The sequence below is a fragment of the Lygodium microphyllum genome, chromosome 7, assembly GCF_053477565.2.
Source record: "Lygodium microphyllum isolate KBCC chromosome 7, Lygodium_microphyllum_v1.1.10, whole genome shotgun sequence".
Taxonomy (NCBI): Eukaryota; Viridiplantae; Streptophyta; class Polypodiopsida; order Schizaeales; family Lygodiaceae; genus Lygodium; species Lygodium microphyllum.
In genome coordinates, this window is record NC_141141.1 from 114403742 (window position 1) to 114415845 (window position 12104).

Here is a 12104-nt window from a genome sequence, read left to right on the forward strand (position 1 = left end):
AAATCCCAAGCCTTTGGAGATAATAAAAATAATTTTTATAATGGAGTCAAAGACAAAGGAGCATAGTGTGTACCTGAACAGCTCGGGCACATTCCACAGGCACATTCCAATCGCTCCATTCGTACTTTGTGTATATACTTAGAAGTGCAAGTAGCATCTTTAAGCGAGATACTGTCACCAATCATATAATGGTATGGATGTCTCATCTCTCAATGGATCATATCACTTAGAATCCTTGGACAATAATGCATAAATCAGTGTCTCCTTAGCTATCATTTTCATATGGAATGAATACAATATCATGGTTCTTTATACTTTCAATTAAGTGTCTTAACTTTGTGAGTCCTACACAAGATTGTGTTTATGAGTCCAAGCTGCCATCTTGGAACCTAATTCACTTGTGTAATAGTTTGTCTTTACTTATGTATGTCATCATGAGTTTGGTCCTCATCTTCCACCTGCCATACCATCTGGCCATGCTCTAGATCTGTGACTTTTAACATGGTATGAGAGCCTTGTCGGGCATCGCATGACTCCCTTCTCTGCTCTCTCAGTCCCTTTTAAACCTCAAGTCAGCTCAATGAGCTTATCTCTCAACTCATCTCCACTTGCTCCACCTTGGCAGCCATAGCTAGGTCTGCACCTATCTTCTTTCAAGTTTCTATAACTTTCTCTACATGGCATATCTCTCGAAGCTGCCTTCTAAAGATTTACTCCTTGACTTCCAAGGCTTCTCTACATCACATGAGATTTTAACATTGCCCTATTTGGAGCTTAGCATTGTCGCTTCTATCAGTTGATGCCATAAACTCAGTCTGTGGCCTACAGGACATACCCATCATGTAGGACTTAGATCTCTCTCCAGAGGTAATATATTTACAAGATTCCTTCTAAGTATAGTCTTCTTAACTCAAGGCTCTCCCTCTTTTAGACTTAAAGCCTAACATTGCTTATTAGCATTCAGCCCAGCATTACCAAAAATTGTCATTTCTATCCAAAATTGTGCCTACCTATGTTAATGTGCTCTGCACGTGAGGACTTTGCAGTGATCTAGAAAATGATCATAGGGCTTTTATAGAGCATAAAGAGAGCTTCATTTTCATTAAAAGGGTTTTGAAAATTATCCACTGTAGCTCCTAAAATGAGTGAAAAACCATGCCTAGGACAAAACCCTAATCCAGGAAGCCATAGTCAAGATTACTTAAAGCTTGAATTTTCTTCATTCCATTCAAAATCTAGTACAACACTCAGTATTCCAGCAAATATTTGATTGATTTACCATCAAGGAGGGGTTTTCAAGATGAAGGGGTACTATCAACCATCAAGCAACAAGATTCATCATCTTCAAAACTATAGTATCTTTTGATACTACATAGTGGGATTTGACAGTGCCCCATCACCCGTGCTTGTTAGCACATTCAAGAAGTAACTCACCTTCTTATTCATGCTTCAAAGATTATTCTTATTTTGTGTGATTATTTAAAGTCTTATTGATAAAATCGGGTGTAAATATCAATATTCTTATCAAAGGATAAACACTGCCTGAAAGTTCTTGTGGTAAAACTTCCTACTAAGATGATTGAAGTGGAATAGATAGCAAAGTTTAATAGTGAAGGTTTTCATGCCTGGAAAGAGAAGACCATGTACCACCTTATGTGGAAAGACTTCTGGGACTTGTTTGAAGATGAGGAAGAAGGTGCAGATGAAAAGAAAGAAGATACTGAAGAAGACCAACCTAAAACAAAGGCATTGAAGAAGATGAACTCCAAAGCTCTAGGTATTATTGCGTGGGGTCTATTAGATGATGCATTACATCACACCTCCGGCATCAGGGATGCAAAGAAGGCATGGGAAAATTTTGACAAAACATTTGGTACACAAGCAAAGGACTCAAAGGTAAAATTACTTATGTAGTTTTATAAGTTGCATGTAAAAGATTGTTCATCTATGCTTATACACATTAATAAGTTCAAGATCCTTAAAACTTAGCTAGCAACTCTTCAAAAGAACATTGATAAGGATGAGGCAATATCAGTGCTCCTTGCTAGTGTTAATCATGAACCATATGAGAACCTTATTTCAACACTAAGTTATATTCCATGTCTCTCACTCAAAGATATTGAGCACTCACTGCTTGATGGAGAAAGAAAAATTAAAAGCAAAGATGTAAAATATACCAAGCTCAAGGGAAATTTTCTTATACACCAGAGAAGCTATTGGACCCAAGGGAAGAGGTCGAGGATTCAACACCAACAATAGAAGTCGGATGACCTATCATTATTGTGGTAAGACTGGTCCTCGGGGAAGTTACTAAATGTATATTCTCTACATCATGTGCATTAAAGACCTATTTATAAATATATTTATCTATGAATTTTTTCTAAATAAAACATACCCTTTTCTATTCAATCTGTAAATAGCACCTTTATATAACACCCTTCTGTATGTAAAATAAAAATAAAAATGGTATTTTAAAACTACATTTTTTTGAACTCATGTGATGCACACATATATTCTTGAGTAACTTACATGAGGACTAGTCATATTGCCAGTGAATGTTTTCACAAGAAAATGGAACATCAGATGTAGAATGACCACCACCAAAGTCAATTCACGAATGAAGAAAAGGAAGAAGATGCTTCCGCTACCATTAACAACTTTGAGAGATTGTTCTAAGAAAAAGTATTCCCATAGTGGATTTGTTTTGTAAAAAACCTTGCCAAAGATGTAAAGTCTCAAGGTTTAACATGACTAGGTTGCCTATGAGCTAGTCTCTCAGGCCATGTTATTTGTTGGGGGGTTAAAAGCCAGCAAGTATAGGGACTCATCATTTGAGGGGGAGTGTTGAGAAATAGAAAAATGATATATGCTCCAGGAAGAGTTGTATTGAATCCCATATGCACATTGAGGACAGTGGAACAATCCAGCTTCTATGAAGCATTGTGCTTGAATATCACTTTCATATGGAATGAATACAATGTCATGATGCCTTGTACTTTGAGTAAAGTGTGACTTTGTCACTCCTAGACAAGATTTTGTTTATGAGTCCAAGCTGCCATCTTGGAACCTAATTCACTTGTGTAACAGTTTGTCTCTACTTGTCTATGTCATCATGAGTTTGGTCCTCATCTTTCACCCGCTATAGCATCTGCCTCCCTCTCTCTCTCTTCATTCTCTCTCCACCTCTCTATTTTATCTCCGCTCTCTCTCTACCTCTCCCTTGCTTCCCTCTCTCCCCCTCTCTAATTTTATCTCCCCTCTCTCTTTTTCCCTCCCCACCCCTCTTTCTCCCTCTCTTCCCCTTTCTTTGTTTCCTTTCCTTTGTGCCTCTTTGTTTCTCCCTTTTCCCCTCTCTCCCTCATTGTTTCTCTTACTCACCCTCATTCTCTCTCCCTCCCTCCATATCTCTATTTCTCTCTTTCCCTTCCTTTTCCACTCTCTTTGTTTCCCTTCTCCCCTCTCTCTCCCTTTTTCACTCTTTCACTCCCTTCTTTCTCTTCCTTCTTCACTCTCCCTCCCTCCCTCACCCCCTCTCTCTAAGTGCATCTCTAGTATACCCCTTAGATGCTCCTGGATGAGAGGTTGTGGGGGGTTGTCTTGGGTGTGTAGCAAAGGCCCAGCTAGTGCCATAGAGCCATTTTCAGGCTCATTTTAAGTCGTGACAAGAAGAAGAAAAAGTCAATAAAAAATAATTTTGATCTCCATCTCTTTTCTTGTGTTATTGAGTGAGCTTCCTCTTGTATGTATGGTGTGTGTTTGGTGCAACAAGTCTAGCAAATCCCCCCACCATGTGACTCATGACATGGCATTACAGTTCCACCACTAAAAGAGGCTAGTTTTGAAGGCTGAAGTGAAGTAGAAGAAGTAAGGATTTGAGCAAGCATGAGGTAAGTAAGAAGCTCTCCCATTCTTCCACTCTTTCTCTTGGGTAGTGCATATGGAAGCATCAAAAGTAGCGCATACTGAAATTTTTAGATTATTGTGGTATTAGATGTGCAAGAAAAGCACTATATGTTATGCAAAATAGTCCTTAAGGATTTTGTTGATTGTTGCTTGTTTTGGCTGTCTAAGGCTATTTTGAGTCCCATTTTAGATCTACAAGGTTGCAAATAGTAATTTCAAGGTATACTGCAATTTTGATTATGTTGACCGAAAGTTGGTGCACAGGTTACAAATTCTAAATCTTTTGGTTCTAAGGTGTTTGCTAGGAAGGAAACACAAGTTTTATTTGTAGACATATTGCAAAATAATGTAATATTGAGCACTCAGGGAAAAATATTGCTTAGTATATTAGTGTGCACTTGTTGTGAAAATTCGTAGAAGACTTACTAGTTGTTTTGTATTAACTTTGTGAAAATAGTAGAGAATAGTGGAAATTCTATCATTGAGAAGCTAGAAAAGAACACCTATCCATCATGAAATTTCCACGTGACAAACTTTCTTATTGAAAAAGGCCTCTTTAAGTTTATTTTAGGTAAAGATAAGGAGCCAAAGTTGAGTGGCTCTATGACCACATAGGAATTAAAGGCATGGAAAAAAGGGAACACCAAAGACAAAAAATGATGTATTGGCCATTTGCAATCATTAATAATACTATACTTGGATATATAAAAATTGTAAAACCTTCATATACAGCTTGGACAATTTTTGAGAACATGTTGTGAGTACTACAAAGAGAGAAAGATTCAACTTAGGCAATAGTTGAATACTTTGAAGAAAGGAAATTTGTTTATAAATGAGTATATTTTAAAAGTCAAAAGCACTATAGATATCGTAACAACTATTGATGCAATGCCTAATGATGAGATTTGGTCTCATTGCGAATGCCTTAATAGCTATTGATGCAATGCCTAATGATGATGATTTGGCTTCATCTTTGGATGGCCTTAATAATGAGAATTCTTGAAAATTGTTTGTTGCTTCTATATATATACGGAAGTTGTTTCTACTTTTTAATGAGTTCATTTCTCTCATGATCACTAAAGACATCAACATATAAGGTGAATCATCTCAATGAAGTTTAAGAAGGGGATATGGTATATAGTATTTAAGAGGCTATGGAATGGGACATAGTGGTAATAACTAGTAAAATAGTTTAAGCCAACAATTCGGTGAAATGCAAGATTCAAGAGGCCATGGAAACTTTCAAGGTAGGGAGAGCTCTAGAGAAAGAGATGGAATGCAAAACAAAGGTTTTGGAAGTTCTAGTATTATTTGTCAAAAAACAATTTATATTATAGCCCACTGTTATATTAAGAAGGATGATATCTGCAATTGTAAATTACGGCAAGGAAACTACGCAGCGTCTTCATGACAGAATGAGAACAAAAATAAGAGTTTGTTTGTTATGCAACATGTAATGAATGTTGTTACAAGAAAGGGGACACATGATGATTATGATATGTTAATTGAGGTATATCTAATTCATACTAAATGGTTTGGAGAGATGTAGGACTTACAAAATCCAAATTATGTGTAGAGAGGTGATGATTCATGCCACCAATTTTACACATTAGAAAGGCTCCCTTGTCCCTTTACATGATGATCAAATAAAGAATATGTCAGATGTATTACATGTGCCATCAGTCACAATGAATCTAGTGTCTATTGGCCAAATGGTAGAGTAAGGGCCATAGGTTTGATTTAATTCAAAGGCTATTTCATGAAAGACTTTAATAATAAGTACAAGTTGGTCACAAAAGGAAGTAGAGTTGGCCACATATTACCTTAGATGCTGAAATTCTTGGTACAAATGTGACTATGTATACTAAATACAAAGGAGTTGTTGAAAATATTGAAATATGGTAGAAATTTATTGGACATACAAATGTACAAAGGCTAAAATTAATGGAGTGATCCAAAGGGTTGGTTATAGGTTTGTCAGCTTTTAGAGTTGTAGAATTTCATGAAGTGCGTGAAGCATGTTAGTTTGGCAAGTAGGCAAGACAAATTTCTTCACATGATAGAGATATAAGAGAAAATATACTTGATGTTATGTATACATATGTTTGGGGGTCTACACAAAACCTATGTCTTGGTGGTTGTAAATATTTTGTCACATTTATTGATGACTATTCAAAAAGTTGTGGGTATATTTTTTGAAAGAAAAGAGTGATGTGTTTGAGCACTTTAAGACTTTCAAGGCTACTATTGAAATGAAAATATACTTGAAATTTAAGTGCTTGATATCAAATGGAGGGGGGAGAGTACCTCTCTAATGAGTTTTATGAGTTCTTGAGATCTCATGGGATAAAGGGACAATTTACTTTTCGGTTCAGCCCACAGTAAAATATTGTTGTAAAATGAAAAAATATGCATATTACAGATGTTGGATGAGCATTCATGGATAAAAAGAATATGCCAAAATAATTTTAATTTGAAGCTCTTCATATTTCTATCTATATTATGAACATGACTCGCACAATCGCAGTCCATGGGATGACCCCTGAAGAATACTTTACAAGAAAGAAGCTCGATGTGTCACACTTGAAAGTATCTAGTTGTGTTACATATATTTGTGTGCCAAATAAGCTACAAAATAAGCATGATGCAAGGCTGAAAAGTATATTTTTATTGGATATTCTTTAGAGGAGAAAGGGCATAATTGCTATAACCTTGTCACATGTGAGCTTAGAGTGAGTAGTAATGTTATTTTTTATGAGATGAGTAGTTGGTATACATCTAGTGGTGATGCATTGGATGATGATCATCATCATGATAGTTATGTGCAAAAATAAAAGCAAAAATCATTGAGCCTTAGTGGACTAGAAACATCATTTGATACTACATCTACAATTAGCCCTTAGCCTAGGAAATTGAGGAGTAGTCCCATATGTTCATGTGCATCAATTAGTGTTATAGGTAAAGAAAAAGGAAAAAGGAAAGTGTTATATGCAATAATGCATCTGCTAGTCACTTGACGTTTGATGGATATTCTAGTGGTTTAGAGAGTTTTGATGATGATTTTGGTATTTCTTCTAATAGAACACTAGGTGTATAGAGAGCACATGGTAATGTAAAGGCTCTATAAGTGATCTAGTGGTATGCAAGTGTAGCATGGTTAGATACCTTATTAAAAGATTTGGTTTTAAAGGTTATATAGCTTACCACTATACTTATATGGTAAAGGTGGTTGAGGATGTTGAGCCAACTTGCTTTGAGGATATTGTTATTTATTCCTGTTGGGATATGACAATGGATGAGAAGATGGCTGCATTAGAAGCCAATAAAACTTTTGTCCTCATTATTGAGATACGGTTAGAGTTAGTGGAAAAAAACATAAGACTTCTCTATTGCATAAAATTTGTGTATATTACAAACTTAATAATACCTTCAATCTACACTCCAACAGTGGTTTGATTAGTCTTTACGAGTGTTATTTTTAAGATATTGTTGGTTTTGAAGGGGTATTTCTCATCATCATCAATATCATGTGGCTACTATTTTTTATTTCAATATACCACATTGGCAAGTATATTGATTTCTAGTAGTGAGCTAGGTATTAGTGTGTCAAGTGTAAGTACTATGTGGTTAAGTGGTTGAGTCAAAGCTAGTTGAATCTAGGTTGGTATCTAGGTTGGATGAGTCCAAGTGAAATGGGACCAAGTCAAGTCTAAGTGGTGCACAACCACATGTTTCATGTATATAGGTTGACTATAAGTCTAAGGGTCGAATCCACGTGATGTCATTCCAATTGAGATTTATGAGATTGAGTCCATGTAATTAGAGTCGTATCTACATATGTTAGTCTAAATGGATGAAGTGGTTGAGCATGTTGGATGTGACATTTATTCTATGAGTGAAGTGATATTAATTTAATGGATTTGAGTATGGGTCATTCTGCTCCTCTTTATTTCTTTGAGGGATACGCGATAGATGATTAGCCAAGACATGGGAGTGACTAGGTTTGGTAACCACTTCAAAGTCAAACTCGTGGAAGAGAAGGATAATGCCTCATGGTTCACATAAAATTTGAAGTGTGTCAATAGCAGGTAGTGTCGAATTTTCTCTAAGGCAAACACCATTGCAAGGCATTCTAAGTCTACCACTCTGTAGTTTTTTTTCTCAATCAGTGACTTTAAAGCTTGCATAGTAGATGGATTAATCTAACTTTGAAAGCCTTTTTGACATTAGACTACATCTAACCCTCCGAGATGGGTGCTTCAATCAGACACTACTTTAGAGTACTAAACACTTTGTCACAATCAATAGTCGATGTAAACTTCACATCTTTCCTAGCAAGTTATGCCAAGGGGCTTCCTTTGTTACAAAATATACAATGAACCATCTGTAATAGCCCACATGGCCAAGGAATCCCCTCAACTACTTGAGATTGGTTAGCAATGTTAGACCTCTAATCTTCTCAATCTTCGCAAGGTCTATTACTATCCCTTGTACGTGGACAATGTGACCCATAATAACTCTAAAAAGACTCCAAAGATGCATTTATTGGGGTTGAGAGAGATCCCATACTCTAGACATGTTCTAAGCAACAGTCACGCCAACATTTGGATTGATGAGCGCTTTCGAGTATTCAGCTTTGACTGCTGATGCATGAAAGCAAGACACCAACGAAAATGAGCTGCAAGGCGAACAATAGTATCCTCAGAAGTAGCATGCACTTTGGAAAAATGAAGGTAAGAGTTCGAACATGCTGCAGATGTATCCCAAGACCCTAGAATGAGAGGCCAGTTAAATATCGATCCTGTCACACAATCATGTAGCATCCATTGTCTTCGACGGAGTATGTCATTGTCATACCCTGGAGTATCCAACACTGACTGGGGAGGAAGATTGATATAATCAAATAAAGGGGGAAATGGATACCGACGCCAATAACGACGCTGATATTGACGCTCTGCGATGCTAATAACAACACCAATAATGACGCGTGTAGTAAATTTGCGACGCTAATAGCGATGGTAACATGGAAAAAAAATTTGTGGTAGGGCAGTGCTTTATTTGGGCCATAGAAAATAGTTTATGCACTATGTACAATGCTCATGTAAACAAAAACAAAGTATACTGAAATCATAACACTGATACATGAAATAAATACATGATCGCATAATAAAAGCGACTGGTACAATCATGACAAGATATCACTACTACATAGAAAATGTCTACATAGATCAGGCAACCAAAAAAGAAAGGTGTGTGAGCTCCAGGGATCCAAGGGCGAGCTACATATCCTCGCCATTTGAAAGCTCGTCCCGTCGCAAAGGAGCATCGAACGGACTTTGTAAAAAAAGAAACAACAACAAATCAGTCCATCATACAATAATACATTCTAATTAAACCTGGTAACTACGGACAAGAAAGATGAGTGACTTACAAGGCCGCTGCATCTATACAATTGATCGATCAATGCAGTGAGACCGTGCCTCTCTGCATATCAAGTCTCAAGGCCGGTTCGATCGCGAATTGTAATGGAGTGCTGCAAAGAAAACAAAATACTAATTGTTAGAAACATGATTGTCAGTACAAATGATATTGCAAAAAAATAAGCAAGCAAAACAAAAGAAAAACTTATAAAGCCCTCCACTGTGGCCCCCACTCCCAAGATGATGGACCACTCCGGCCTCTAGTCGTGCCCTTGCCACCTTACGCTGCTGACTCCAATGTCCTGGAGAATTTGTAGGCTCCTCACTCAATCGGCGCTAGTCATCTGCGTCTAGCCACTCGAGCTTTGCATCCTCACTCTTGAATGCCTTGCGTGTGTCCGATCGTCTGTGTGACATGTATGCATGCATGCAGTCCATCATCCAATCCATAGAAAATTTATCTGTTGAGGCTGGAACAAGAAACTCCTCATGTAAGGATACTACTATGTAGTCCTTGCTCCCCTCCGATATGTTTTTCCAATGATCTAAGATGTTGTGCAAAAAAATTTGTTAGAACAACTCTCTCATGTGAGTGATCACCCTCCTCCCCTCATCATTCATGATGATAGCTCCTGACCTATCATCGATAAGGTAGGCATATCCCCCTCGGGTATGCCTAAGATGGGTCCTCTCCCTCCTATGTCCACGCTGCTGGGCATATCCAGGAGACCCCTGTGCATCCGGTGTACCGACGGGTGTCGTGCTGCTGTGCATCCGAATCGTATACACCTCCATTTCTTTTGTTGTGCATTTGTGTTATTTTCTGCGTGTGATTCATTGTGTGTGTGATGCATTACGATAATCCGCATCCAATGTATATATTCCGTTAGTGCATGTATATGATTTTGTTTGGATGCATGTGTGTGTGTGTTAGAAAAATATGAAAAACTGATGCCAAAGGACATTATCAAGCTGATAATTTCAATGATGATCTCTAAGAAAAGTACAAGGAATTATGGAATCAAAGGAAGGTTTGTGGAAGCGATCATCTAAGTTCAAAAATTCCCATGACATAGAGTTGAAGGAAGTCTCTCAAAAGCTGCTTAAGCGAGCAAAGCGCTAGTGAAGCACCAAGGGAGTATTTTGCCATCCAATCTTCAAGGCTGAAGTCGAAGTTTATGCACAGATTACTCATTGTAAAGCTGACTGACAAAGGGGCAATGCATGACTTCAAAGATAAACCTCAAAGTATAAATCAATGCTGGTGCTTAAATCTTGTCCAATATACGTTTGTAGAAGGGATGGTTATGGTGAAGCAATTAGAGCGAGTAATGGCTTCATAGGCATAGGACTGGTTATGGCTACTGTGGAACAGCTTAAAGTGTTGTAATTATTGGTCTCTGTTTCGGATTTCATGGTTTGGGTCTCATGTGTATATGCAGTCACACATTCGAGAGATGGATGCACTTCACTATTTGTGTTTTACTCATTCATAAGAGGGGGAAACTAATTTGGGGGTTTTGAACCGCTTTTGGAGGGAAAAAGCAAGAGAAAAGCAGGCTGTTTTGGGGAACAAGAGATGGACGGAAAACAGAAAAGCATCGAGTAGACAAAGGAACTTTTGGGGATATGGTGGACTCTTCCTATGAAGGCATTAACTCCTTGGCTGCTAGAGGATTATTGCAAAGTTATGACGGAAGAAGAGGTCAACAGGAGCAGTTCACTATATTCAACTTCATGCTTATTATGCTTGAAACGGCGAAGTTCTATGTCAAAGTGGGTGGAAGCAATGTGGTATACACTGGGGATTGGAGCCTGATTTGATTATTACTTGGCGAACTCTTTCTCTGGAATTCGGTGGCCTTTGACTCTGATTCTTCCGCTGTTGCTGCTGCTTTTTGTCCAAGGCTGGTTCAACACATAAGGCTACTATGGCTTTAATTCATCGGAGTCCTGGAAACTGTGTAAACACTGAATATCCACTTTCAAATAGCTGAAAAGGCACAAGCTCACGCAGTAGAAGAGGTCACTCTGGATGTTGAAGACCTTGAGGCTGAGAAAAGACCTAAAGACTTAATGCTCAGTTATGTTAGTGGAGTAAAGGGCAAAGAACGCTCTGATAGAGAGCTTGTGACTCCTTGGTTTAAATTCCTCTGGGAAACCTACCGAACTGTACTCGAAATACTTCGAATCAATTCCAAACTGGAGGCTTTGTACGCGATGACTGCGCATCGAGCATTCCAGTTCTGCCTGCAGTACAAGCAGACCACTGAGTTCCGCAGACTTTGTGAAATCCTTCGGAACCACCTGATTAATTTGAAGCAGGCCTGGAAACACTGAGGGAAAAGCCTTAACAAATTACGAGGAGAAGGCTTCTTCATCTCCTGCAAGAGTGCCTGTTGTTGATCTTGAACCTCTACTCCTTCTCGTAAAACAAGGCCGATCGATTAGCTCTGTCATCTAGGACCTCCTCTATAACTATCGCTACTTCCAGAGTAGCTGATAGTTTTGCTTGCCTTTAAGAAGTTGTGAATAAGAGCACAAGGTTGCATTAATGAGGTCGGTATATTCAGGTTGGAAAAGAAGATAGCGAAGAGCCTTCGATGGTGGTAAAGGGTCTGCAGAAGCTGATTGTGCAGGAAGAACCACAAGAAGTCAATTGATCGCCAATCTACAGAGCTTCGGATACAGTTTACAGAGCTTATGACCAGTTGCAGAGTAAGGATGCTTCCATTTGTTCATCTGCAAATTCTCCAGCACTGAGTGCAGATGAAACACAGT